This window comes from Polistes dominula, unplaced genomic scaffold, assembly GCF_049000335.1.
Source record: "Polistes dominula isolate Pdom_NZ unplaced genomic scaffold, Pdom_raw_medaka contig_24, whole genome shotgun sequence".
NCBI lineage: Eukaryota > Metazoa > Arthropoda > Insecta > Hymenoptera > Vespidae > Polistes > Polistes dominula.
The window spans coordinates 7,660,239-7,684,033 of record NW_028301150.1 but is presented as its reverse complement, the minus strand read 5'-3'; the positions used below and the strand labels follow the sequence as shown (position 1 = coordinate 7,684,033).

The window sequence follows — 23,795 nt, the reverse complement described above, 5'->3', positions numbered from 1 at the left end:
CGTCTATTTTAAACCGTGTTTGCTAATCGAGTTGTGTTCTTAGGATACGCCTTAATGTCAAAAGATTAATTTTTGTAAATGTATTTTGTGATAAAAAATAGTGAGATGTAAGATGAAAGTTGGTTTTAATTAAATTTCATATTAGGTGATATATATATATATATATATATATATATATATATATATATATATATATATATATACATTTGTTAAAATATTGTCAATATGCTAAAACCTTATGTGTTTTATAATGATTATATTTAATTAATAAATAATTTAATTAGAATAATAAATAATTCAGAAATTGATATCACATTTAAAGTAAATACAATGATATTTATTAAATATTATTATTATGATAATTTGTACAATTTTATATTTTAATAATTACGTAAGTTTCTTACACATAAAAATTTGGGGTTACTCGTGATCAGTCAATACTATGTTATCAATAAATATCAAATATATTTTCTTCTTGCAAAATCAAATTTCCAATTCCATATTTTTGTTCAAATGTGCATTCGTGGACTTGAAATTTGTACTTTAATCGTATTCATTGAAAATAAAATCTTGAAAGAAAAATGTATGCGCGAGAGAAAAGATCATGATTAGATATTCTGTCTCTCTTCATCTTACCGTGCTTCTTCGTCTTTTTTTTCAAAGGTAACGTGCTCTAAGCGTAGCAAGGGCCTAACAGAGCTGTCAATCCGTCGATAAATTGAATGGCGGACCGAAAACCACCCTACATTCCCGGAACCACCCTTCGCCCCCCTTTCATCGAAGTACCGCGTACTTTTACACCCTATCGAGAACATTGTTGGCAGTGGCGGTAGTAGCGATGGTGGTGGCGGACCGACATTCGCACGATATTTTTTGCCCTACAAAAACGTCTATCTCTGCGTTTGACGTGTGATTCCCTGCCCGTCCCGTCCTTGCGAAGAAGGGCTTTAAGGAACCGGAAAACTGACCGAGTATACATATCTCTTAGTTCCTTCAACGTTCTTCTTTCTTTTGCGATGAGACTTTCATATGTATTCTATCTAACGTATATGAAACATGCAATATAATAATACATTAATTGTAAAGATCAATATACAATCTATATAAAGATCAATAAACAATATATATACAATCGTAGATTTGTACAAAGATTTCACAAACATTTTCGTACAAATCATTTGCAATAAATAAGTGCCTGCAAGTGTATATACCTGCGAAAGAATATCGTTTCATTTATTTTCTCTAATATTTTCATTTTCGAAAATAAGAGCGACTAGAAATGAGGTAGAAAGTAGACGATATAGAAGAGAAATTCGCTTTCGAAGGGGGTTTATCGAAGCGATGAGAGAGAACGTAAGGGAGAAATAGGGAAAGGGGAGGAGGAAAGAGTGGAAGGATGAAGAGAGAGTAGGTGAAAGAGAGATAGATAGAAAGAGAGAGAGAGAGAGAGTTGGTAGACCCCTCGCGATCCGCGGCTGTCCTTCCGCACACACGAACAAATCCCCTCGTTTTTGGATTTTCGGGTAAAACGGGATGGTAAAAGGGGGGGGAGGTTGGTGAGTAATTCGAGGCGGTCTTGTACGCTGGGCTCGTACTCTGGGCTCGTACTTTAGACTCATACGATAGGCTTGCCCTTTCGAATCTCGTACACCCTTCACCACTCTCCTCCACCCCCGTAGCGCGCAATCTCTCCCTCCATGTAGGGCAGGTTTGACCAATATTTCCGAAGGGTGAGGTAAAAGAGAATAAGAGCAGAGCGACTAATTCGTCAGAGGCGCGACGTTGCAGCGCAGCTGCAATGGCGTCGATACGTTCAAACGAGAGGGGTTGCGAAATAAAGTGAAAAGAGTTGCCGCAGAACAAAGAAGGAAAATTCCGTTAAAATCTAAATTTAAAGATTCGTTCAAATGTTCTTTTTTGTAATAGGTATATGTTTCTAAATATGGCTTTAAAGTGAATCATTTTATTTTGAAGAATTTAACCTTCTCCTTTGTTTTCGAAATAATTATAATTGTATATTAACGTTATTGTCATTTGTCTTACTTCGATAAGAATATAACCATTTAGAAAGATATTACAAATATTCACAAATCACATTCCACAGCGATACGCGTCAATGACCTCGTGCCTTATCCACACTTTAATGTCACGTCGAGCTTCCTAACGATGATGGACAAATTCTTTCCGTTTCGTATTATTCCTCTGATTATCTTATGGCTTGAAGTATTATTAGACGTATGTACTTGCATTTAGAGAGAATTGCATTGAATAGCACTTATGCGTTATACAACTTATATATATATATATATATATATATATATATATGTATGTATATAGAATAAATTTGAAATATATGATGACTGTCAGAAATTCTACGAAATTCGAATTTGATATATTGACAAATTTTGAAAGAGATAGGAATGAGTAAGAATGAAGTTTTGGAGATGCGACACGATCGTTAAATCAACTTTGTTATAAGAAAAAAGAAGACATAAAAAACAAGACAACGTATATACATTTGACAGTTCATGAAAAAAACTTTAACTTTGACTGTTTCTCCCTTTTACTTTTTGCCGATCCAAAAACGTCCAGTAAGATATTTTACGATTCTATTCTTAAGCATAAGTCAGATTAATGTCGAGTCTTCGTATGCATTCTCATTTCTGAGAGCGTGTGTCAAAATAACAGACATTGATTTCATTTCATTTTTTTTATTAACGCAAGAGATCCTTGGTCGAGGGCCAAAGGTATGTTCGGACTCGTTTCACTAATGTCCCTTTCTTGTTCCCAGCTTGTCATTGACTCGTTCAAATTTTCCTACGTACCTATCTAAATACATAGATACATACGTTTATATATATATACATATACATATACAACGTACGATATATACTTACGTGTATTCTTCTTTTTTTGTTCTCTAGCGATTTGGGAAAGAACGCAGAGCTCGATGGGTCATGACAGTGACGAGCGGTTTAAAAAAATGTGAGCCTGGTAAAGCGGACGAGTTCGATACGACATCGACGATAATGGACGTCGCACATCCTCCGAGAAACGACTTTCGATCTCGTCACTTTTTACCACCGACCACCATGCGACTTCTTCTTTCGCATCGACGGCTTTCCGATCAAAATGAAAAAATAATTGAAGGTATTCCGTAGAGCTTGAACTCGTTCGACTATATATCGATATCCCTTCGAATGGCTATGAGCGGTCTGTGAATTTTTTTTCTTTCTCTCTCTTTCTCTCTTTCTCTCTCCCTCTCTCTTTTTCCCTTTCATTTCTTTATTTCTTTTCCATCGATCTTTTTATATCGCAATAAGAACAATTCTTTATGTGTGCTTTTTGTACTTTATCGTATTGGATATGGTATATCTAGCTATTAGAGTTAAAAATGATAAAAGATTAACTACTTTTTTTTATTTTTTTAATTTTTAACATAGCAGAATCAACGTTATAAATTAAGACTCCATGATGATTAGTCTGGGCACACTCGGTTAGATTTATATATCGTTACTATAAGACAGGTGTGCATGCTTTTCTCGAATGCATACCTGTTGGAATTAATAACACCTTTCGGTCTAGTTCTCGATAACACGTTTTCGAATAAGGTGTAATTGTTTTGCCGTGGATTTTATGGCTCAATCGATCGGCAAACTATGATGAATATCGTAGCCTCTGGTTCACAAACTATGTGCTTGTGTGGTCCACCCTCAAATCTTTATTTCTTTCGTTTTCTCCTCCTTCTCCCCTTCTCCTCCCTCTTCTCCTCTTCTTCTTCCTTTTTATCCACTTCTTCGACCCTTCCTCCTTTTTTTTTATTTTCTTTTTTCAACCCTCCAGTCGGACCTCGCGATTTCATTGTCACAGTTCCATCGGAAAAATGCGAATCGTCGGACGAAAGCGACACGGTTGATTTAATTTCTCGCCGATTTAGATTTTCGAGTGGCTTTACGTGACTCGTACGACTGCTGGAAGGCTCTATGGTTTTCGATTTTTCTTCGGGATTTTTTTTCTTTTCTTAAGCCCTTGCAATTGTTATTTGTAAGGCATTGAATTATGTGACAAGTCCGTTCATCGCTTATTTCTTTTATTATTTAAAAGAATGAAAGATATTGATCATATATTATTTTTCTTTATTTCATTTTATTTTATTTTATTTTATGTTACAGGAGAAACGTACTTTTGTTGCAAACTGGAAACGATAAAATATGATTAATTCGTTGTATTTGATTCGCGACAATGAAATTACAGAGATCGTTATACATTCCATTTTACAAGATGACGACGACTACGACGACACTGCTCAGTTCACGGCAGAAGCGCGTAGGTGGTCAGGTAACGTGAGTTAACTCATGCATGACGCAAAAGTAACTTTTATTTATATTCGAAAAGAAGGATACCTTGTCAGACCGCCTCTCTCCATCCACGTCGTGCCTCCGTTCTTATAGTTTTTCGCATGGACGCACCTCAAGTGGTGCCTCTTCTCGCGACAGCCAGAGAACGAAGAGGAAAGAGAGAGAAAAATGTATATAATAGAAAGAGGTAGAAAGGGAAAGAAAGAGCTGAAGAGAGTCGGGATACTCGCGCAGCTGCACAATCGTCGCCCACGGCGTAAGGTTCATTTAACTTTGCAAATACACAACTCTTTAACATTGTGTCGCGTTAAACGTCCTTCTGGCATGTCTCTAATGGACACTGACAAATGGTCTCGAAGAATTCTACAAGGAGGCTCCACGCTTCTATGCTTTTGTAATTCAAAGCCGAGTATCGGTAACTGGATAATTCATTCGGAGGAGGTGCGTTCACCTTGCATTCTCACGAATACACGACTTCCTACTTCGTTCTATGGACTACGAGAAAATACTATTTTAACACGATACGATTAACATTCGCATGGAGTGGAAGCAAAGATCTAATGTTGGTATACATCAACGTTTACCTTCATTCAACCCACGCGTAAAGTTTCTTTTTCCTTTGTTTAACAAGAATTCACAGACAATTGCTTGTTTAACATTTCGCATTGAGCTTAGCACTGATACGTCAGGTTTATACGTGTCATTATTGGCAATGAATACCGTTCGGAAGTGTTCTTAACGAGGAAAGGAATTATATTATAGAAAAGTGATAAGGGAAAAGAGAGGGTGTGTTAGTAGAAAAAGTTTTTTGTTTCCATTCAAAAAGATCGACATTCACGTTTGGTAACATTCTCCGATGTGCCTTACGCTTTCGTTTCGACTCGTCCTGCTTTAAGGTTCCTCCATCTTCCCCCATCTTCTGCCGCTTCTCTGACTCCTCCTCTGACGGGGGTGCACACAAGCTTCACACATGCGAAGGATCCACGCGACCAGCAACAGGCTGCTCCTTCTTTCCTTTCTCCCGGCCGTCCCAAGACACGACGGCAACCGTTGTTCGTGCCAATGGATCATTTTATTGCGTCCGTGCTCCCGGAAGCAGAAACCTAAGCGGTTCTCTGGACGAGTCGCACACACTAGAAACGGTTATTGCATCTTCCCCCGACTTTTCTTCGTTCTCTCAACATACAGTCCTTCCTCAAATGTAGTATACTTACATATATATAGTTCCTATTACTAAGATCCGCCAAAAGAAGACACGACGCGACGTCTAGACGCGAAAAACTTCAAACGTGCCGGACCACTCTTCACTACTTTTCGAAAAACCAGGACTAAATATTTTTTTGAAAGAGTCAAGTGGCCACATGGATCATGTCGACGATTTACTCACGAAAAATATTTAAGAGACTAAAACAGAAACTTCTCGATCGATCCTCTCTTCTTTTTCTCACTAACACTTCTTATTCCATAGTCGGAGCTAAATGACAAGAAAAAGATAAAAACCGAATAACAAGGAGAAAAAAAGAGTAGAAGAAAATGTGCCGCTTTTGAGAGGACACTCAAGTAACTTGCTTTTCTCGTTGGATGAGGAGCTCTCTTCTTCTCTCGCGAGTCTCCAGCGCGAATAAGGAGATGAGATTCCAGTGGTTTGCGGTTTTTCACTTTTGTTGTTCACCAGCTAAGAGACGACTGCTAGCTTGATTGTAAATGATAACAACCAGGATACCATAATGTAAACGGTTTAGCGGATTTCTAACTTAGTGAAAAGCTCGAAAGATTCATACGTAAAATTTATTTTTTCTGTTCCTTTTTTCTTCTTTTTATTTAATTCTCGTCAGAAACATTACATCAACGAAATCGTCGATAGAGATATCGCAATTTGTTTTGTTGTTTGACAATGAGTGTAAAGCAGGTGTTAGAAATAAAGCTATCATTGTACCGGATTTAAAATCGCCCACGCGTTCTGAATCTTCGATCTCAGAGATCTTCGTGTCTTTGCATCGCAATGAGAGCTTGGCATAATTTTCTTCGATGCTCGTAACAGCTTGTACGATCTTTTGTGTAACGTGACGTTTCATCGTGGCGTAACAACTGGATTTAGAGATCGAGAAATAATTTTTTTTTTATTCCTTTCGACTACATCCGATTCTGATGTAGAAGAAACAAAATAATTTCTATCCAGATAGAAAGAGAAAGAGAAAGAGAAAGAGAAAGAGAAAGAGAAAGAGAAAAAGAGAGAGAGAGAGAAAGAGCGAGAGAGAAAGAGTATTAATTATCAATTTTGAAGAAACGAAAAATACTGTTAGGTATACGTACTATCGAATACCTATAAATTCGAAGTTATTACCATCGTCGAGAAATCTTGGTCCGGATTGTAAAAAAACGACGAAAAAATTCGATGAATCGCGTTCGTCAAATATAATAGGAATTTATCTCGACGGCACGCGTATGGTTTGCGCCATAGAGAATAATACAAAAATCGTACAATAAAGCACATTCCCTAGACTGTCAAACTTATATCGGCTTGAAGGATTTTAAAAATCGTCTCCTTCTCTTCGATCCCCTATTGGACAGATGCTGCCATGGTTCGATGGTCAAACTTAATAATGTTTATGCAACACGCGTGCACGGCCACTCGGATATATTTTTTGTCTTTTTTCTTTCTCTAGATTTTAGCGCGGATTTCAAGGGTCCTTTATTAGGTGACTTTTTTGCGGCAAGAGAGAGGTTTTATGGATTAAAGTGCAGCGGGCGTTTTTCAATTGCTTAGGTAGGAAAAAGCTTTTCTTACTTTTGTTAATATTTTCCATTAACGAAAGTCTTTAATATATCTTTAGCTTCCTTATAAAGTTTCCTTTCGAAGGAAGAAAGAAAACGGGAAGTAGGGGAAAGACGCGTTCTTAACGTGAACGGAATTATGAAAGAAGATGGAAAAAAAAAATAAAGGATTAATGATCGACGCAAATTTTAATCCGGTTACGTTGAAAAGGAGGAATAGACAGTGTTTGCAAGATGGCCGCCGGCGGATTGCATTATTTCAGTACGAACCCTTTCTTCGTACATTTTCCCTCTCTTTTTCTCATTATTTTTCTCTTTCTTTCTCGCTCATCACCCTTCCGAAGCGTCGACCAATCAAAGCGCCGTGATTCATTTAACCCTTCTTGTTGCGCCCATCCCATCTTCTCGACTTTCTACCAACCCTTTGCAAGCACCTGTCGATTTCTCTTCTTATGTAATTATGCATACTGGACAAGCCCTCGTTTCTTCATTGGTTTAGAAATGAGAAAGGGGCGTGTACGTTTTACCCTTTCTTCCAAGCTCACTACGTTTAGCTGTTGTTTCGATGCTAATCAATTTTTCAACGCGCTTTTGTAATTATGTATTTGATTGAAAAGATTAGTCTTTTCAATTTGATGATATTTATTAGCTGTAGAAATTAATTCAGTGCCTTTTAAAAACAAATGTAACATTTATTCAAGGCATTGAATTAATTTCTACATCTAAAAAAATCCTTAACGTCCTTATTTTTTACTTTCCTGTAATTAATATCATCTTCCTATGATGATGTCACAAAGGAGGAACATAGTTTTAAATCTTCAAAGTCAGTTGGATCGAGTAAATGGTGGTTTGAAAGTTTTTGGTACTTGCATAGGACTCGTGGAGGACGAAGTTTAAAGCGGGCGCTTGATTAATGATGTCTAGATAATCGCAACTGAGCCAGTGGATTCAAGAAAGCCTTTAAAATAATCCCCATAAAATTGCACCTTAATGCCTCGTCCATTAATCCTCCGTCTTATCTTTGGCGCGGGCGAGACTAGAGGTAGCGAGTTTAGCGAGATTCGTTGAGTCTGCGCAAGCGCGAAAAAGGGAAAACGAGATTAGGGATTTAATTTCGAGGTTACGCTTCGTTGCTGTTTTACTAAGGAAGAGTGTCGTCGTTGTCGTCGTTGTCGTCGTCGTTTTTGCTTGGTAAAATTCGTTACTAAACATCGGTGTACAATTGAATACTCTTGAGAAGCGATGTTAAATTAGATATTTATAACCTAAGGCTGTTCAAATCGTTATTAAACATTTATCTCAATTTTTTCCCTTGATGATGATGATGATGATGATGATGATGATGATGATGATGATGATGATGGTGACATACGAGGAAAAGAATATAAATAAGGCGATTTTCGAAAACGTTTTGAGAAAGTCGAAGCAATCGATTTCTTAGAGAGCCTCGAGAGAATCGAAAGCGAATCTCCAGACACATCCCTGGCACATTGAAGTTTTTCTCCCTAGCTAGCTTCGTCGCATTTAAGCCGACGGCGATGCCGGAATTAATTATTTAGGGGACAGAAATGGCACCCCTATCCACCTTCTCGATTCTTTCCAGCTCCCACTCTTCCCTTTTCTCCCTTCCTCTACTACTGTCTTTCTCTCCATCTCCGTCCACTTTCTCTTCCAGAGTTTCGCGATCGTGTTCTGAGCCTAACCCCAGGGTGAAGATATAATTATGGGAGGTGGGTGAACCTTCAAGTATTCATGTTTTCATTACGGCGTCAGTCTTCGCCAGTATCGCTCAAGAAAAAAAAGGGATTCTCGCCCTAAAAATATGCCTGCAAGTGCCCTCCATTCTCCATCGTCCTTGGTTTTTCTAACTTTCTTTTTATCTTTATTATTTTTCTCTTGCCTTCTTCGTTTTTGGGAAGTTTCCGTTTCTAAAGTGCGAACAATTGTATTCTTTCTTTTTACTCGCTTGATTGTTTCTTTCAAATGGACTATCATTTATAAACTTAATCTTTTTTTATCTTCGAAACTAGGATAATCAAAGCTTCTCTTGATGTTTCTGCGTGATAATAAAAAGGAAAAGTTTTTAAGTTGTGATTTAATCGGGTGTGCAAAAAGTTCTATCTTTATCGATCATTTCAACACCGCAAGAACTTAAATATCACCGTTAAAGAAATCGTATTTCGAGATGCACAGTTAAGGCTAATTTTTCTCGCGTAAGAAAGACGTCCATTTGTGCTTGGCTGAACGGTTGCGCCCTTCATCAGCTAACAACGCACTGTTTTTGCTACCTTCCGTTATTTGCTCTTTGTTCGAAACGTTCTCGCACCCTTTGTCCGCTTCTCCCTTTTGTAACTTCCGACTTCTCAAGGCATTGTCTTCAGAGGAAGGAGGAGCTTCTTTTTTTGCAAAACGTCGTCCTTCCAAAATTAATCGACGACGAGCTGCTTCTTCTTCTCTTCTTTTCGTATCTCATCCTCATCTACGTCCACCCGCTTCGTTTCTGCTTTCAGAGCAACATCGACGGAGATCGGCCATTAAAAATTCCTGAATCAGTTGCTCCTTGTCCCTGATTAACGGTCTATCCAGCTAGTGACGATTCTTAATTGAGATTCTTTTTTGAGAGAGAGAGTGAGTGATAGAGAGATTTGTTCTTTTCTCTTTTTTTTTATTCTTTCTTCTTTCATCTTTCTTTCGAGACGATAAAGACACTCTTCTAATTTGGCATTTTTCGCATAATTTGAAAATGTTCTATTAAAAAATTCCTGACTAGAAAAAGAATGTTAGGTTAAAGAAGAGGATGTATATCCATGGAGTTTTTCTTTGAAAATCTCTCTCTCTTTAATATGGATAAACTTTTCTTTTCCCTTACAATGATCTTCCTTCGTCGCGTTTCATCGTTACTCGCGCGTTATATTCATACACTACGGATATTAATTATCTCTGAGAATCTTATCGACTATCTTTGGTCACTTCTATTTCGAGTCATGATCAATTATAATGGGCAATTAAAAAGTATTCTACGATAATCTATTTTACGAAAAGATATTTTCGAAATACTTGTAATTAAGTTAGTCATTAATATTATTTTTATCTTTGGAATATTAAAAAAGACAAGTACATTTATATTTGAGGAATCGTTAAATTATTTTTAATGTAACTTGTAACCATATCAAATTGATTCTCGAAGAGAGAAAATGAAAGAAGGTTTAATTTTTAAAAGCAATATATTAAGTGTTTAAGTTTGTTATAGAATATTTTCGAAACATCTGGACGAAGAAAAAAAGTTAAGTAAATTTCTGTTCTCGGAATATCGATGTCGGTTTGTTTATTATTTAGTTGGACGTCGGACATCGGAAATATTACGAGTAACGGACGACAGACTTGCGTTACGATTGATGGGATATTTTCTCTCTTTTTCTCTGTTCTCTCTGAAGTTTTTTCGCCGTACGAAGCGAGTCCAAGGTAGAACTTTTAAAAACGTATTATTTTCCATACACTTCGTGCAAAGCGAACTGCATAACGTGTCCGTAGCAGAGGGAGAACAACTACGCTGAAAGTTGCGCACGAGATACATTGTAACTATCGATCGTATAGTCTCTCTGCGTGGACATAAGCGAGGGGTAGCTTATTGGTCAGTTGTGCAGTGCACACCCCGTACGACGTAACATGAGGGAAGAGAGGTAGGGTTGGTCGTTCGAACGATGGGGTGATCGTAGAAGGGGGTTATTCGTAAGCCTTGAGAGACGCCCTATGAGCAAGATAGACCAAATATACCTCATTTTCCGAAATTATTGCTCCAGTTACTTCCACGAGCACATTATCCAATAATATATCGATTGTAATATTGTATCTTTAGTAAAAATGATTATTTTATTGTTCAGCTTCTTTCTTATAACTTTTGATATCGAATGATTATCTAATCGATGGATCAGTAGATGTGAAGAAGGAAGTTTAAATTTTGATTTATCGTTTACTATTATTTATATATCCTTCATCGATAAAGATATATTGGTTTTTCTTTCTGATTTTTTTATTGTTATAAAGTGTCTCCAAAATCACGATAACCATAATACCCTAAGGTCAGCGGTCAAACGTGTCTGGGATAATTCGATGAAAGAATAAAAACCATTAAGGTCAAACGGAAAAGAATGGATATGGCGATACATGCGGAAACATTTGAAATCAAAAATTTATCTGCAGTGAGAGTTTTTCTTCTAGGAGCCTTTACTCTGACACAAAGCCGACTCCGAATTCATAGAATATTTGATGTTGCCATCTCAACGATGAACTCGTCGACATTATTTGAAGTAGAAGAAGTTTCTTTGAAGTTTCGCGCGCCGAAAAAGTTCCTCGTTTTCTTTTCCCCTTCGACGAAAAACGTTCGATATAAAAGTTTTCTTAGCAAGGATCGTGACCGGTGGATATCGTGAGGATCAAGCGGGATACACATCCATATTATTCCTCGCGAGGGACTTCACCGCGGATGGGCGAGAAAGATCGATAGCCGAAGCATCTCCGGCAACTGGGTACGAACTTTTGCTTCTCCAGAAGAAACGGATAAAGTAGGTATCCCTGGAGTATGCTGGGTATTAGAGATAGAATGAGAAAGATAGATATCAAGAGGGAAAGAGAGCTATGTTTTCCCATCTTTCCTTTCATCTTCCTTCATCATCCTAAGACCTTTCTACGATTCCTTTGTTCCCATCGTGCGATGGAAGAGTTAATCTCTACTGTGCTCCATCCATGAGGAAATTCATCTTTCAGAATTACAGCTTCTGTCGTCACTTTCTTGCGATCGACAGAAGTAACTGTTCGAAAAAATATATAATACTTTTTCTTTGGTCCGACTTTTCATTACTTTGTTAAAGTAATTTTAGAATTATTCGCTTTGTTTCATAAAGGTGAAGTATACATTAAATTAACATTTTACCCTTCAAGTAAATCATCCTTTATTTATTTTTACATCATTATTACGAAAAATATATGTATAAATTTATGAATAAAAATTGTCATATATTCAATACTAATGTTTTTATCATCGAAATGAAATAAAAGAAATTTTTAAATAGACTAGGATCTTCGGTATAAACCAAAGAGTAGATCACGTATGAATCCGCATATGAAATCTTGAAGAAAAACACGGAACTCATGAAACTCGAGATCCCACTGAGAACTAACATTTCTTTATAATCTTTCGAGGTGGCAGATCATAGTTGCAGCATCATCCTATTCATTTAAAAAGATCGAACAGGATATACCGCTTGGTGTTAGCTAATTTTACGGCGGTGCTTTCTACGTGATTCTAAGAAACCAAAAGATTAATTAGTTCTCGTTTGATACGTTCCTTTTTTAAAGTCATTTAAGCAATGTTCCTTACTTTTCTTCGCAAATGCTCAAAGAAGTCTCACGAAAGGTTAATTGCTTTCGACTTCTATACGACATCGTTATTTTGACTTTTTATCAGTGAAATCGTTTGAACTCTTCTTCTCGTTAGTAAGACTATCTTAATGATAGCTTTCATCAAAATTTCTAGTTTTTATGAATTTCTAACGAGTTTTCTAATATTACTTACATTTCGCAACGATCGTGAATGATATTAGTCAGATTGATTGATGTTAACTAATGGTTAACCAATTTTTAAATGGTATCTTTTTCTAATCTTAACGCAATTTGTTTATTGACCTAAGGAAACAAGTTAGTAGTTTGGAAAGAAGAAATTCTTTATAAATCAATCGGCCCCTCGAGGTGAAAACAAGGAAGTCGTAGTATCGAAGGAGGTTCGCGTTTCTTTCTCGATAGTTTTATTTGCAAGAGATCGTTCCATACTCGGAGAAGGCTTACGCGTCGGACTTTGAAGTTAGAAAGCTTCCCGAACGAGATTACGCGCCCGGGAAAGAACTTTCCGACACTTGTGTGGTTTTTTCCACCCTCTTTTCTCAACTTTTACACCCACCCACTTGCCTTTTCTTTTTCTACCACCTTCTATAGCCTACGTTCTTCTTCCTACAATTCCAAGTCTACAATATCGATGATGGTCTTCGATGTTTTTACAGATTAGTCTTTTGATGTGTTTTTAATTAACTAGCTTTAAGTATCTATTTAATTAACTATTATAGAGCTCATTACAAAATAGAAAGACAGATAAGATTAGCTTTCGTTTGAAAATGTCTTTTGGTATTAATTTTGTTCTTTTCGGCACATAAACCTTTGGCTATAAATCTTGTGTTGCCCTTTGGTATAGAGGACCTTTGGTAAGGCTTCTTAAACATGAACGTTTTTCTCTACAGAAAGAAGCTATAAACACATTTAATATTTACACGCTAAAAATTACTTCATCGAAAGATCACCTATCGATGATCAAACACAGGTGCATCTTCCATCAAAAGTAACAATCTTTAAGACTATGCATTCGCGCGGAATGCCGGTTTTATCGAAAAAATCGATTCGAGACCACCGTGATGGTAAAACTTATTCGGAGAATGCTTTCCAAGAATCTTATTCAGCTGTTGGATGTTTTCTCCCTTTCCCTTCTTTTCTGAAGGGCTTATGGTACCTTCATTCTTCCATCTTTTTCTATTTCTATATATCTATACTACTAACCTTTCCTTTTCTCTTTTTCTTTCTCTTTCTCTTTCTCTTTCTCTTTCTCTTTCTCTTTCTCTTTCTCTTTCTCTTTCTCTTTCTCTTTCTCTTTCTCTTTCCTCAACGGTTGCTCGTCTCGAGACTACAGAAAAATGAAACGAGAAGCGACCTCTCATTACTCCGTACCGGCTAATTATCGAGTCCATGTATCCCATAGTCTTTCATCCCTTTTGCTCATGGCGCCGACGAAAACGCCATCCTACTTCCGGTTACAAGAGAACCGACGACGATCATCATAATGCGCATCGATAATTATTGGCTTTTAGCAAATTTCGATTTTTCAGTCTGGTTGGCTTTGATTTTAAGAACAGACCTGCTATTACTAAATTCACTATTTTTTTTTAACAAATGTTAGAATTTCTTAACGATCTATAAATTGATATAAACAGTTCGAAAAGTTACAATAAGCGCGGTTTTTGTTTAAATTACATATTGTTTGAAAAAGACATTATATGGCAGTCTTAAAAATTCTTGATGCGAGAAAGGATGGAGATAAATAAAAAAGAAAAAAGAATTATATTGTGGTGTTGTGCAGTCTCGTGAAAGGAATTGTAAAGAACACGGATCCCAACCTGTTATGCGAAGAACCGCTTTTTTCCCTTGTTCGGTGTCGAACTTTTAACGACATAATGCCTCTACCTCGAAAGGGTTGTTTGCCGATGGCGCTTGCACGTACGAGGGCTCGGTCTGCATTCTTGTATATGTGCGTGTCTATGTACGTTTGTACGTGTTTGAGTTATACCTGCGAATTTACACGGACATGAAATGTGAAAGAAGGGTTACCTAGAACCAATCATTTTGGGTCTCTCACCCTTTTTAACCCTCTCAAAAGAGTTCGACCCTCAGATCAGTAGAAACGCGTGTAACTATGTGCATCAGGTGCATCGTGTATATACACACAAACATACATATATATATTTTTGAAAGACAGAAAAAGGAAAGACCTATGATCTACGGCAGAAGGGTTGTGACCCTACTCTTGCAGGTGGATCTGACCTGAGTCTTCTTCGTGGGATTGTACTACCTACCACAAAGCGTATAAATGTTGAGCGTCCAACTGTGCTGGGCGTGATCTTTTCTTTCCATTTTTTCTATTATTTCTCAACGTTTAATAAGATAATTGCATATACGTTATAAAAATGTATTATTCGTATACGCATAAATAAAATGCCGGAAAATAGTACAGGTGTTTGATTTCCGCTCTGATCTTTTAAATGCATTTATATTATAGTTAGGTCATATTTATTATTCATTTGTTTACAGATCATTTAATAGAATAGATATGTAATTTAAATATTAGGTATAATATCAATTATTTTTATTTTATAATATTCTTAATTAATTTATACATTTGAAAATATATTTTATATATATATATTTGCGTTCAGTGAAAGCTACCTATGTGTACTAGGAGGTATATATTTGTTTATCAATTGTTTCGACTTCCCTAGTGCTTAAGATTCTTTTTTTTTTATTTAATTAACATAATATAAAAGTTTACATTAGCAAAAAAGTATTTCATTCTCAACGATGGTAATTGACAAGCGCAAAACATCCACACGAATTACTTCCACTGAGAGTAATCAACACTCAACAATGGGTTGAATAACATCAAAATGATTGAATATTGTATCATATATTTATATTTGTTAAATAAGTTATTGGTGATATGGATCAAACTCCACTTTGTTATAGACTCTTTTATTTAGGGAGTATTTATGGTCAGGAGTTATAAAATACACATAAATTTTCATCGAGTGGAAAGACATATCGCTTTCAAATTATCCTTTCGGAAAAAAAATCTGAAGGGGATAAATTCTTAGGGGGTACAACCCTATCGATCCTCTCGTACAATAGTACGACGATAGATATTTGACCTAAACATTCTGACTCGTGTACGGTGGTTACATGTCGATTATACCCAAGTGCTTCGTGCACCCGCGGAGAGAAAGGAAGCAGGTATAAACACATCGGTTTGATGCCGATAGAAAAAGAGAGGGTTGTGCCACACGTTGTTCGATTGTCGTAGGGTAGGTCCTGGTTTAATCCATTACACGATATATTAATTCGTTTCTCCGACGATCCCAGGTAGTAGCGAGAATCCTAAAAATAAAAGAAAAAACTTGAGAGATTGGAAGACCCGAAGCGCGCCTAGCACGCGCTCAGGTATCACCGGAAAAAGGTCTCTTATAGGAGCCGGTAAAAAACTTCTGTCGAAAGAAAGAGAAGAAAGGAAGAATTATAGCGAGCAATGTGAAAGCAGTAAAGCTATCGACAAGGCTCGAAATTCTACAGAAAAGATTCTTAAGGGGTTACATCACCTTGGCGCTCGGAAAAACTAGCATGGAAAAAAACATTTTTGTTTGACGCCACTTTCAAGTATATAAATTTTATTTTATTATCGCTAAATACATTGAAGAACATATTCATATAAAAATTATTTAAATATAATAAGAAATGGCAGAGATATAGGCCGTTCGTGGAACGTTTTTTTTTTCGAATTTGCAGAGACTATATCTCGAGAACAATTCAACCGATTTTAATAAAATTTACATCATACCTTCTTTATACTATTATCTGAAAAGTATCATAGGCTTCTTACGACTAAATACTTCATTTATTTCTTTTTAACTCATACGCTTTTTCCACAATATAAGCGTATACACGCTTAACTTGAAAGTTTCGTCAAATAAAAATTTTTTTTTAAGCTACTTTTTCCGAATGCCAAGGTATTGTAATTTCTTAAACAAACGTTTGATCGGATGATTAGTTAAATAGCAATTTAAAATAAAAATCAAATAGAATTTTATTCTACGAATGTTATTGAATAGAAGAAGAAAGAAGAGTTCGTCAGGGTTCTATTGTGTTTATATATTGATTAGATTTCTATTTAAGCGAAAAGACTAGATACATACTTACACACAAATATTCAAATAAAATTCTTCCTTAGATATTGTACATTATTTAATATGTATTTCGGATTTATATGAATTTAAAAGGAACACAATGTTACTTCCTTCCTCGCGGCGTGGAAACTTTTTTTTCGAGGTAGCCTGATAAGAAGCTTCTTATAAAGAAGTAAAAAAGGACAGAGAGAGAGAGAGAGAGAAAGACGATAAGAGAACGGTAGAACGTCGAGGATATCTACTGCTGGAACTTTAGTTGTGGAAAAGTGTAGCAGAGTACAGCTGCTCCACTTCCGCTACTAGGCACTCGTCGACCGCCCACCATTATCACGGATTGTGTACCATCCGTTTCTTCCTCTAGAGTACCTTTATGCACCTGAAGATATGTACATTTGCCTTGAGCCTGGTTTTTAACGTATTTTATTCTATTAAAAAACACTCTAAGAGGAACATAAAATTCTAATAAGGTTACTCATATTTTTTTATATATTTACAGGTTTCAGTTATATAAATTTGTACATTTGATAGAATTTTGTATTCTTTCTAATAAAAAATATTACCGAACAATCGACTTAGGTCCCAATCCCTGTTTCTTTTTCATCTTACTAACGTTCTTTTTAACCTTGTCACCTTATGTAAGTTTAAATATAAATTTCCTTTTTGACTCGTATCTATCTCTGATGTATTAATTTTTTTTTGTATCACCTTTCCTTTTCATAAGCATTAACTACGTGAATTAAAAATAAAGCTATTTATATATACCTGCCCATCGGAGTTTCACGCACCGGTTCGTGCTTCAACTTTTTACCCACGTTCCAGTCTCAATTCGAAGGTAGTCCAGTCGGTCAGCAGAGAGACGAAAAGGTAACGGCTGGCCTTTTCTTCTTTAACCCTCTTCGATGTCCACGACTAATATAAGAGGTAAGAGTAGAGCCATGTTACGCATAGTACGACTCTTTACGATCGACTAGATCGTCCACCTTGTGTCGGGGTCAAGGGGTTGGCCAGCTGGCGACGGACGGTTGTGCAATCTGCACACGATCGTCCCTTCTTCCACACCCTCTCCTCTTCTTTCGGGAAGAGACGAACCGAGAGAGGACGAACTAAGGGACGGAGACAGATAGATGGATAAGGACACTGAGAAAACGAAGGAGAGAAAGAGAGCGAGTGGAAAGTTTGGGGTTGGCTGACGTTACCGCTGCGAACGTTACTCATTGTCCAAGCTCAATGGCCGTCTGTCCATCGCCATTGTTGGTAATGATTTCGGAAAGGTCTGTGGGAGAGAGATCGTGCGTGCAACACCGTTCTCTGCTCCGCAACAGAAAAACCTATCTTTAACGTTTCTACGTGTCCCTTTCTTGATCCTACTCACTAACATTTATTTCTTATCGTATGCCTTCTCCAATCATGACTGAGGTGAGAATTAGTTTCTTTATTTTTCTATCTTTATAAACATCAAATTTTATAACGTAATTACTCGATCTTGCAATCCGATTAATATATTTTTTTATTATTCTTTCCTTTTGTTGTAATCATTTTTGTAATAATAGTTTTTAGTTTGAGGGGATACATCGACTTTTTTTGATGAAAAATCAAATTTGTTATTTTCATTAGATTCATAGTACGTGCGTTAATTTACAAGCGTCTCTCAGAATCAAGAAAATGCCGTTATAACGGATATCTGACGGAGTTAAAAGTCGCTGAACGCTGCTAAAGATCGCGTCGTACGATTTTCCTAGGAAGAGACGAGATCGAGAATTCTAAACAGTCCGGTGGGTCTCATTAGACGGTCCTGGTTCGCACCTATCTCACACCGTTGGACGTTTCCGCTGAATTATGTGCGGTAGACTGCATCTTAGTTCCTTTCGTTTTTATGAAAATTTATGCGCTATGCCACCAACGGACCAGCGTATAGATTCTCAAATGACAGGAAACAAGTTACGAGTCCTCTAAGAATATTCATGTCGCAAAATAAAGAGAGCCTCCTCTTGTCCCTTTTTTTATCTTTCTTTTTGTTTTTCTTGCTTTTAAGATCAAGCGAGGGTGTCGCTACAACGGAAGAAGACAGGAAACAGAAAGAATCTTATGAGGAATATAAAACGCATTACAAAATGTTATCTCCTTTCACCGACAATTTATTTCCTTTTCTTCAATCGATTATTAAATACGATCCTTCCTACTGTAAAAGGTATAGCTTACAATTAGAGAAAGATAGAGACAGAGAGAGAAAGAGAGAGAAATTTCAGCTTCAATTGGATAAGCTATATCTACCGCCATTTTGTAATCGACACCGCCATCGTTCAATCTCAACCCTTACACAACACAGTCCCTCGAAGAACTCACGTCTGACCTCGTTCATTCACCCTTTCGTTCATTGAAAGAGGGGTCAATTCTTGCTCCTGTCACAACACTGCCATTCGAGCATCAATCCCGCTATATCGTCATTGGCTGAAATCAGAATTACATTTTAGAAAGGGGTTGACACTACGTGGAATTTAATTGATTGAATAGAGACAAAGGATAATTGTTTATTCAATTCTATAGTAAATTAAAAAAAAAGATTCCTTGTTAAAAAAAATTTTCACTCTCGAATGACATTAGATTCGTATTGTTGCACTTTCGTAGTTCGATCGCAAATCAATTGCGACTTGATTTTGGCACACAGAGAAACATTAGAAACACTTATAGCAAACTTATTCCCCTCTTTCATATATACATGTATATCAGAAGGATACTATCCCTTATGACTTGGCAGCAATTCCTATTTTATGGCACATAAACTTAGTTCGAGACTTGCTCAGATACTTGATTGGCTGCTGGATAACGTACTACGCGTTAGTATAATAGTTCATGGATTAACGATTTTTCACGTTGAAACCTTTACTAGAATTTTATAATAGAGTATGTATCTTCCACACCTTAAGAATATATTCTTCTTATCTTTACGAAGTGTCTGTCGATAATAAAAATACTTATTACTATTTTTTTTTATAATGCGTATGTATACTTTTCAGCTTCGCAATATATAATTTTTCAATAAAAAAATAAAGGATAAAAGAGATTCGTTTATGACGATTCAAATTATAGCGTGAAGAGATAAATTATGATCTTCGCATGACATGTTTTCGATAAAAGGATTCAAGATATTGATTTTATCTTTTCCTCTTTTTTTCTCTTTTTCACTAGCATGTGTGGAAAGCATAATAAGGGTACATATCGAATCCCATTCTACATTCTCTCGTTCTGCTTTCGCCAAATTTCCACTTTTTTGAGAGAAAGACGACGTAACTCGTTTCCCCCTTTTTCATCGAGTCTTCTGCAATCTCTCCCTCTCTTGCCCCTTCCCATTCTTGCCCCCTCCTTTTTTCATTTTTTTTTCTTTCTCTTTCTTTCTTTCTACTATGGGCATACGCAGATGCGCGGTTTTCGTTCTCCCTTCGCGACTCTTCATGTTTTAGTCCGGATTTTCTTTCTATTCATTCTCTCTCCCTCTTTCTCACTCTTTCTTTCTCTCTTTCTCCACATATATACATACACGGACACACTTCTCTATCCCTCCCGTTCTCGTAACCTTCTCGCGTTTAAATTTCAGTCGTTTTGCACCCTCGATGCGATTCGTGTAACGAATCCGCGCTTTTTTCGTCAGTTTGGCTCGTACAAAAATATCCACTTTTCGGGGTGCGGAGCATAGAAAAAGAGAGAGGATACACGATAACACGAAGGAAAGAAAGAAAGATATATATATATATATATATATATATATATATATATATATATATATATATATATATATATATATATATATATATATATTCACATCGGAAAGATCTCGATAAAAAGTAGAGAACTCGCGCTGAAAGCGTGCCCAAGGGGTGATGGTCGAGAAAAAAAGATGGTTAAAAATATGTAAACCGACATCGACGGGATAGGTAACATGTGGAGAAGAAGGGGAAAAATAGGGAGACAATGTGTCATCGGCACGTGCTCTTCTTGTATATCTCTTCTTTTTCTTCTTCTTCTTTGGCCCTCCTGTCGACGACGAGAATCGAGGATGTTTTTTTATAGGTGACGATCGCACGAGCCTAGAAGACAGAAGGCGGGGATTCATTCCTGGCTTTATAACGAGGAAGAACGCTACCCTTCAATCCATTACTGGACCAACGATAGCTTGAACGAGTTTCTTCTTCATCAAGATTAACCTGAGAAATCGATGACGTGAAAAATAAAATCAACGGAAGGATCTTTTCCGTAGGTATACTCTTTCATAAAATTTTTTTGTTTTTCTTCTTCATTTTAATAGATTTTTTGAAAAATAACTTAAATTCGATTAAACAAGGTTATTAAATCATTTACAAATTAGTTGACTTAGAATGATTATTAACGGTTCTCTTATAAGAGATAGGGATATTATAGGACATTATAATATGACAAAATCTTATTATTAGTAATCCATTAATTATTTTCATTTTTTCGATCTATAGTTGCATAGATACTGGCAAACTTTATCCGATTTTTCTTCATTAATTAGAGATTGCAAAGAGCTTCTTTTAGTCGTCTACAAATATTTGACTTATGTTCACTGATCCGCACCGATGAATCGGTTCCTTACTAATTAGTGGAATCAAGGACACTTATTTATTGCGTAAATCGAAAGACAAGAGGGTCCTTAGAGAAGCGAAGGTATTTAAGATATTTTCAGTTGGGAAGGTGTGTTCGACCAGACATTTATAGCGGGCGTGGTTGTTCTTCACGAGGGGCGTTCTAGTATTTTTAGTTGTTCGATCCTGGCACGCGCTTCTCTCTCCTCCTTCTTTCCTCCTATTATTTTTTTCAATCTGTCTCTTTTTTTTCTTTCTGTTTTTTAATGCCGCCGAAGCATCTGGCTTTTGGTAGCTAATACTTTCTCTTTTGCGCGGGGCACACCCGCGCACGCCAACGCTAGTGGTGATGCTGGTGGTGGTTCTTTGTTGTCTACCTTAGAAAATAGGATTAAATTACTCATTCACGAAAACATGGTTCGTAATGCGAGAATAACGTCTCTTTCACCAGTGACGTTTATCCTTAGGGGCATTAAAGACAATTACAGTCGAGAATTCGTTTTCTTTCATCGTTCTTATTAGTGGATATTTTTTTTTTATAAATAAAAAAACAAATGTATTTAATAAAACTATTTTTATACAACATTTCATTAAGAATTGAGTCAAAATGAAAAGATGAAGGTAGTATAGTTTTTGTTCGATGTTAAGACAGTACTCTTATCTTTAAAGTCTAAAAAGAGAACTTATCTACCTGAGCCAGCCACCTCGGTAATAATAGGGTCTCATTGTGAATTCTTTTTTTTCTTTCTTTCTTCTCTTGTATAATTCGCCCCCTGACGATCGCTTGTTGAGATCCTGAACGCGATGAGGATGAGAAGAAAATAATTTAGATAAAATGAAGAACGGGATATTTTGTCTATTTTTCTCTTTTTTTCTTTCTTACCCCCTTTCCTAAGCTTAACGGAAGAAAAATAGGAAAAGGATGATATAAAAAAGGCAAGCTTATAGCTCGTGTTGAGCACGCGTCTGATGCCAATGTAAAGACAAGGCAATCACGATCTTTGAAGCTTTTCAAGGGAGGGGGTCTTCTCGTATAGATAGAGAAAGGAATGGAGGGGAAAGATCAAGGAAAAAAAGAAAGAAAAAAACTGGGGGTGTCAATGAACAAAAAAAAAAGTCATAGGGGGATAATATATGCTATCATGTGTAGGTTCCTAAAGTCAGGTTTTTTTTTTAAATAGAAGGAGCTTGGACAAAAATGTAACATGCCAAGAGGGAAAAAGATTAAGGAGGGCCATTCTAGTGGACACGTTGCAAAGTGAGATCCTTGGACTAAGTCCGGTGTTTTGGTTCGGTAGTTATTTTTCCTTTAGTGTCACTGCTTAAAAGCTTTCATGAACGGAAACAGAAAAAAGAGGTAGAAAAAGATATAGTCCATTATTCTTGTTATCGAGGATAAAGTTGAGCAAGTATATCTCATTTATTACACGATGAAAATGATCTTGTTATAAAGTCTACGAAATAATGTTTCTTTTTTTTAAATTAAAGTATTTTATTTTGGAAAAACAAACTACAGAAGAATCAAAACATGATTTCATTTGTGGATTTCGGAAAATGGTCGAAAATCCTCTCGCATATGTGTATACCAGCCATAAAGAGTCCGACGGCCATGCCAATGTTTTTCCCCAATATTTTTATTACCGTGTGGTGAACTCGATTGGTCGAATACCACGGCCACCCCCGATGACTCCCATCGTATCGTACTCGATAGGCACCCTTCCAAAAAGCACTTTCCTTTTCGAACTTCTAGGAATAACTACTGCGGGAGCGAAATCGCATTCGCGCCAGCCGCGTAATAAATTCCGAGTAGCCATAGTAGATTTATCATAGTCACGCACTCGCACTCGCCTGCCGTCGATAATAATTATTAGTCGGGATGGTTTCGGTTTTTCCCTTCATCTCGAACGCAACACCAACCACCGTCGATTCGTCTGGATGCTGGAAAAAGGGAGATGAGAAAAGGGCGAAACGACGAACGAATGTATTTACGAAAGGACGGACAGACAGAGGAATGAACGGCTAGCTGCTCGACGACCATCCTGGTGGTTTCGAAGGCCAGAAAAATAATGATTCGAGACATTTTTCATCGGCGCGTGAGAGGCGGAGGGCGTGAAAAAAGGGGATTCTTGGCTGCTCACGAGCAGCTTGACTTGCAACGCGTCTGGCCCTCCGCGGAAATGCTTGCCTTTTGCTTTGTGGATTCATGTATATTTAGAGATATTTCGCTTAATTCACACCTGCCACCTGGACGAATATGATTCTTCTGCTGAGTCAAAAATTTACTTTCTCTTATCTACCTTTTTATTTTTATCTTTTGGTTTATTTTGTAACAGGTATAACATTTTATGTTTGTTTCTTGTGTTATCAAAGTGAATAGATATTTTTTTCTTAATTACAGCAGGTATTCGAAGCTCATTAAACAAATCAATATTATCAAACATCACAATAGTTTCTATCTATACAATTCACCTATTTTGAGCAGTCTTTTTTCGCATCTTTTCTTTTCTTTTCTTTGA

The 23,795-nt window shown here is 36.7% G+C and overlaps 2 long non-coding RNA genes across 3 annotated transcripts in view; one reads left to right on the top strand and one right to left on the bottom strand.

Annotated features, from left to right (window-relative positions):
• The window catches only part of LOC149030854 (uncharacterized), a 67,326-nt gene that overhangs the window by 9,899 nt on the left and 33,632 nt on the right, over window positions 1-23,795 (top strand). Inside the window, exons 3-4 of one of the 2 annotated variants that reach the window (XR_016178259.1) lie at window positions 2,925-3,150; window positions 4,173-4,302. This is a non-coding gene — a long non-coding RNA (uncharacterized LOC149030854). Of the gene's footprint in view, window positions 1-2,924; window positions 3,151-4,172; window positions 4,303-20,746; window positions 20,930-23,795 lie in introns of those variants that run through there. The other variant, XR_016178258.1, reaches the window with a different exon arrangement.
• LOC149030855 (uncharacterized) lies at window positions 1,934-17,809 on the bottom strand. The gene is made up of 3 exons (XR_016178260.1): window positions 17,444-17,809; window positions 2,898-15,878; window positions 1,934-2,829 (listed from the first exon to the last, which is right to left on the bottom strand). It is a non-coding gene; the product is annotated as an uncharacterized LOC149030855 (long non-coding RNA).